Below are 6,760 nucleotides of genomic sequence, written 5' to 3'. Positions count from 1 at the left end.
CCGCATTTGATCACCGGAGTCAACAGGCCATGGCACAGCATGTGAGGAGGGCTCTAACGGCCTTACTTCCTCCTCCCTGACGCAGTGGAGACGTGGGGTGAGTCCAGACAGAAGCCTTAGGGGCACAGTTTTCTTTCTTCTCTCTCTTTGTGGCAAGCTCACGGTCACACATGCTCACTCGGTGTTGCAAGCATCTGGAGTTCGACTGCAGTGGCTGAGGCCCTGGCATGCTAATTCTCTCTCTGTCTCTGTCTCTCTCTAAAATAATAATAATAAATGGCCAGTCTGTTGGGCCTGTCTCAAAAAAAAGAAAAAAGGGGGGATATCATGTTGCCTTCAATGTGATGCAAGGTGGTTAAAGCAATATAGTACCCGATTTCTAAGTGAAGATCAGAAACATTTTACACCTTCACTACCTACAAATTCACATACCCATGTGTGCATATGTATACATGTACATATATGTGCACATGTATTTCACATACATATATACTCACATACATATACACAGAATGTAACTGTACATATATACACGTACATACATACATACATGTATCTGGAGGTTTACTATCCATATACATATCTTTGAGTACATATTTTCCTATATGTACATCTGTAACTCTCCCTGTGTATACATAAACACATTCCATATATATGCATATTCATATTCTGTACATATACTGTGATAGTTAAGGTGTTGTCAACTTGATCTGTTTAGTAATCCACAGGCTGCTTCTAGGAAGGATCAACTAAAGGAGGAGGTCTTTCTCCCAGGGTGAGCCCTTCCCCCAGAGTGGGCGGTCCCGCTCAGAGAGGGACTTGATATAAGGAAGCTCTGGGTAGAAGAGTTCCCTCTTTTCCTTCCTTCCTCCCACTTGGCTGCCGGAGCTGCTCCCTACCTTCTAGCGTGGATCGAAGACCAGTGCGGACTAAAGACCAACTTCAACTGAAGACCCACGTGGATCGAAACCCAGCGGCTCCTCAGGAAGCCTCCAGGCTTTCTGGCACCATCTGCAGTGCCGGTCGGGACTGCTGAGGCATCTGGCCACGTGGACTGAGCAGCTACCAGGTTCGGTGATTCTCAGGCCTGCAACTGCTATTGGACTACTGTAAGCTAATCCAATAAATTCCCTTTATAAAATAATTCATTCTAGTAATTCTGTTCCTCTAGAGAACCCTGACTAATACATATACCAAGAACACAATAGGAAAATAAATAAGTGCTCTGGAGCCAGGCAAACCTCCATCTTCTGCATGCATATCCTCAGATAATTATATATACATTTAAAATCCGAGGGGTTTTTTGTTTGTTTATTTGTTTTGTTTTTTTTTACACTAGGGTCTCACTCTAGTCCAGGCTGGCCTGGAAGTCACTATATAGTCTCAGGATGGCCTTGAACTCACAGTGATCCTCTTACCTCTGCCTCCCGAGTGCTGGGATTAAAGGTGTGCACCACCACACCCAGCTTTAAGATCTGTTTTACCACTATGATGCTCATGAAAACACTGCAGCTCTTCAACTGAGCGTGAACAACAGAACAGACACTGAGTGTGTGGCCTCTGTCTTACCATCTAACAAGCGTTCAATAAACACCAGGTGCACCCCCCCCCCCCCGTGAATGATGTGCACAGCTCATTGGGGATGAGTAAACGGAAGACAAGATAGGTGCCAATCATGGTCTTGGCCTCCATGCAGATCACAACCAGCCTCGGTAGACTGGGTAACCCTAGTCTCACTGGGGTGAGCCTGTCTGCAAGGCCTGGCTCTCCTGTGGTTTGGGGTCTGGGTGTAAACAAAGGGAAGTCAGTCACTGCGTTATTATTATTGTTATTATTATTATTATTATTTTAGTTTTTTGAGGTAGCTGAAGCTGAGCTGGAATTCACTCTGTAGTCTCAGGGTGGCCTTGAACTCACGACAATCCTTCTACCTCTGCCTCCCGAGGGCTGGGATTAAAGACATGCACCACCATGCCTGGCTAATTTTTTAGACTTTTTATTGACCACTCCTTACATATAGACAATATACCATGATCATAATCCCCTCCCACCACCTTCACTTTTCCTCCGAATCCTTTCTTCTTTCCAATTAGTCTCTTTTCTCTTCTTCTTTTTCTTCTTCTTCTTCTTTTTTTTTTCAAGGTAGGGTCACCACACCATGCCAGGCAGCTTCTGGATTTTTAAAATTTAATTTAATGAATTTATTTGCAAGCAGAGAGAGATAGAGAGAAAAGAGTCAGAGAGAGAAGGGGAATGCCAGGGCCTCTAGCCACTGCAAATGAACTCCAGACACATGTGCCCCTTGTGTGTCTGCCTTTATGTGAGTTCTAGGGAATCAAACCTAGGCCAAAATCAAACTTTGGTTGAGCAGGCAAATGCCTTAACTGCTAAGCCATCTCTCCAGCCCTCTCTCTTCTCTCTCTTTTGATGTCATTTTTCCCCTCCTCTTATGCAGGTTCTAATATGTAGGTAGTGTCTAGCCACTGTGAGGTCATGAATACCATGGCCACTTTGTGTGTGGAAGACAGTAAGTATTATTAAGCTTTGAACGTGGAGGCCCCAAGGAGGGCAGAGCCCCTATGCCACACGTGTTCTGCATACATGAACACACTGGTGCAGCCAGCTGTTTCCAGGTGAGCCGTGCCCCTCTGGACCTGCTGGCTGAGTGCTGGGGCTGCCAGGCCGGACTGTGGCCCTGGGCGGAACCAGACCGCCTGGGATCTGGAGAGGTCAACTGACCCCACAGGCGTCTACCCAGCAGCGAGGCCGGGAGCGCAGGACGAGTGACACTGGGCCTGGGCAGCCCAGGGGCAGCGCGTGCAGAGACTGGCCAGCGTGAGTGACTGCAGGCTGCCCACGCAAGTCACCCCAGGATGGAGACAGGGCCAAGAATGAGCTCAGCCAGAATCAGGCCAAAGAATGGGATTGAGCACTAGAGACAGGGTCCAGGAAAATGAGTCAAAGGCCGCAGCAGGGCAAGGACAGATCGGAGGGGGTACGGGGAAGATGGGTTGCCTCTGCTGTTGTCCAACCCCCCCCCCCCGCCACACACACAATTAGGATAGATCCAGAAAGGAGACATGACAGAGCAGAAGAGAGGCATAGATGGGTTTTCTTTTGGCAAGATGGAAACCGGCGGTGGTCAGCAGAGGGGCATCTGACCAAGGGAAATTTGCAGAGGCCCCACTTGGCTGTGTTTCCTCAGGGGTCTGCTCCTCTTCCAACCAGAACAACGGGCGGGACCCCCAAGCCTCTAGCAGAGAGCCCAGAGCTCAAGTTCCTGCTCTAGAGACACGTCCCCTGTGGGTGGTCCAGCATCTGTGTTCTGAGGCCTCCCTCAGCTGCCTCTTACTTTTGAATGCTGGGGGCTCTGCTCTGGTAACTGACACGAGACCCCAGAAAAGCCTTGAGCCCAAAAATGATTCCATTGACCAAATCTAACATCTCAGCGTGGTAAGATGGCATCTTCCCTCTGGAGGGACAATCAGTGGGCATTTGTGGCAGTAATACAGTCCACCTCACAACTGTGCTCCAGCCAAAGTTCATTGGGAAAAAAATAGAAGAGATGTGTTACAGTCAGGTTCGCATTGCTGGCAGAAAATACCTGACCAAGAGCAGCTTGTGGGGAAATAAAGGGCTTATTTTGGCTTACAGCCTCGAGGGGAAGCTCCATGATGACAGGGGAAAACGATGAGCAGAGGGTGGACATCACCTCCTGGCCAACATCAGGAGGACAACAGCAACAGGAGAGTGTGCCAAACACTGACAAGGGGAGGCTGGTTATAACACCCATAAGCAATGTCATGGATTACAGTAAGGGCAGCAGGAATGAAAAAAAAAAAAAAAAAGCCAGAGTATTTCAAGGACATGTATCAGATACAACAATCAAAAGAACTTTCTGACTGATGGTTGGAAGGCCCTGGTGCACCCATTTTTTTTTTTTTTTCCTAAATCTTTATGGTTAGACAAAACACCAGAAATAGGAGGAAAATAATACCACTGAGGAGGAGCTCAGCCTGGCCAGCTGGGTGATCCCAGATAATCCATCTGCTGTGGCTTCTTTGTTTCCTTTCGTTCTTTAGATACGGTGATGGCATTGATAGGCTGAGGTGAGCTGAAGATAACTGGTGCTGGATAAAGGAGACTTATTTTTTATTAGGGCAGCTTGCTATTTTTGTAAGGTGGTGATTGGGTTGAACACAATTAAAGTACAGTAGTAACTGATCTTCCCTTCCTGGATGAATGAGCAGATGATTCAATATTGATGTCAGCATCCACACGAGCAGTGTTTGGGTGCTGCTGCTGTTTGCAGTGACGCTGTGTTTTGATTGTGGTCCGAAGCTTTGAGGCACTACTTGGCCTCCCCTCTCTTCCTCTGAGCCTCAGCACCCCGATGTGACAGATTTGCAAAATGGATGCTAGCTTGAGTCTTGCTTACCTTCACTTGGTCATCTTTGTATGAATTCAATGGTTACAGTTTTGTTTCATGGGGAATTTTTCCTGTTTTTTTTTTCCCCCACAACGGTTTTTAGCTGATGTTCATGAAGAGAACAAGCACTTAGAGCTGTGCCACTAAGGAAAGGAAATCCTGTCTAAGCGTGCATTTCTCTACAGAGCTGCGTGGTAGCATCCTTTGGGCCCTCTGCTGGAAAAGTAGAATCAAGTCTCAAATAATGCCTTTTAAATTGTATCCTCTAGGATTATAGATGTAGGGCAGTACTGTATCATCCCTCTGTGAATGTAGAATAACTTGTACCTTCTTTATGACGCGTAGTAGTGACTGTGCTTTATCGGAGCTGTGTGTAATGATGTTACTCTAGAATGTTTTCTTTCCAGATGATGATGGGGAAGCTTAAAAAAACAAAAACAAAAAAATAAATAACTAGTGCCAGGTACCATAACAGTAACAGAACTTGGCTGTTTTCTGGGGTTTTGTTTCTTTACATTTTTTTTTTTTATAAGCGTGCTGGATGACTCTACAATTTTGTTCAGACAACTGCAGAACCTGGAAAAGCTGTTGCTGCTATTGACGCATAACATACTGCTATTATTGGTCTTTTTATATAAATATAAATATATGTACATATATATATAATTTGAATTTTTGGAAACTTTAGCTGTGCTGTCAACTTTGGAAAAAAATCCCTGTTTACCATGTTGAGTTGGCATTGTAAAGAAATTAACTGCCATATTGGTCTAGAAATGTTAAACTTAATTTTTTTTCCATTTGTACAGGGGTAATGCACTGTATTAAATATATAAGGTCTTATCTACATGGGTTTGATTACAGAAACTAATAAAGTATTCTCTAAATAAAAAAATTTTGTTTAATTTTATTTATTTATTTGAGAGCGACAGAGAGAGAAAGAGGCAGATAGAAAGAGAGAATGGGTGCGCCAGGGCCTCCAGCCAATGCAAACGAACTCCAGACACGTGCGCCCCCTTGTGCATCTGGCTAACGTGGGACCTGGGGTATCAAGCCTTGAACCGGGGTCCTTACGCTTCACAGGCAAGCGCTTAACCGCTAAGCCATCTCTCCAGCCCTGGTGCACCCCTTTTTATCTCTCTCTCTCTCTCTCTCTGCCTCTTTCTCTCAAATACATAAAATATATTGTTTTAAAAAGACTTTGGGGCTGGTAAGCGCTTGCCTGTGAAGCATAAGAACTCAGGTTCAAGGCTCGATACCCCAGGACCCACGTTAGCCAGATGCACAAGGGGGTGCACGTGTCTGGAGTTCGTTTGCATTGGCTGGAGGCCCTGGCGCACCCATTCTCTCTCTCTCTCTCTCTGTCTCTCTCTCTTTATCTGCCTCTTTCTCTCTCTGTCGCTCTCAAATAAATAAATAAAAATGAACAAAAAAATATTAAAAAAAAAGACTTTGGCTCTCAGCACACACTTCTGAACTAGCTAAGCTGGAGGCTCAGTTCTTTTGCCACTACCCTATCCCATTCCACTCCTCTGTAGCTGGGTGTTAGGAGCCATGAAAAGCACCTCTGGTTACATAAATGTCTTAGGGGGTCAGGCAACACTGGCCCTTTTGTTATCTGGAATCCTGAGGGCACTGGGGGTGGGGTGACCCCTGGGAAACTGTCTGGCGTTGAGTGGTGTCCCCTCAAAGTCTGCGGGATTCATTTTTGTTTGTTTTGTTTTTCGAAGTAGGGTCTTCTCTAGCCCAGGCTGACCTGGAATTCACTCTGTAGTGTCAGTGTGGCCTTGAACTCACCTCTGCTGGGATTAAGGGTGTGTGCACCATCCCTCTCCCCTCATCCCTGGGCAACTCTGTGGATTGTAAACCTCATGGGGTGGGCGGGGAGACGTCTAAGATTCCTTCAAGTTGTGCAGAAAAAGAAAAAACAAAACAAAACAAACAAACAAAAAAAAAACACAAAACACCAAGAATGGCCCAGAGGCCTGGAAATGGAATTAGCATGGGATATTTTTTATAATCATGGAAAATGTTAATAAAAATTGTGAAAAGAAAAAAAATTAAATAAAAAAAAGATCTTGGGGATCTATGAACATCATTGGAATTGATAAAAACTACGGGGACTTTTAAAGTTGGATGAACACATTACATTTTACATTGTGTATGGTTATCAGTTTACAGGGGCTAGGGGCCGAATGTGGTGGCTTGATTCAGGTGTCCCCCATAAACTTAGGTGTCCTGAATGCTAGGTTCCCCAGTTGTTGACAATTGGAAATTAAAGCCTCCTGGAGGCAGTGTATTGTTGGGGGTGGGCTTATGGGTGTTATAGCCAGT

Source organism: Jaculus jaculus, chromosome 11 (assembly GCF_020740685.1).
Source record: "Jaculus jaculus isolate mJacJac1 chromosome 11, mJacJac1.mat.Y.cur, whole genome shotgun sequence".
Classification (NCBI taxonomy): Eukaryota; Metazoa; Chordata; class Mammalia; order Rodentia; family Dipodidae; genus Jaculus; species Jaculus jaculus.
This window is presented reverse-complemented; position numbering follows the sequence as displayed.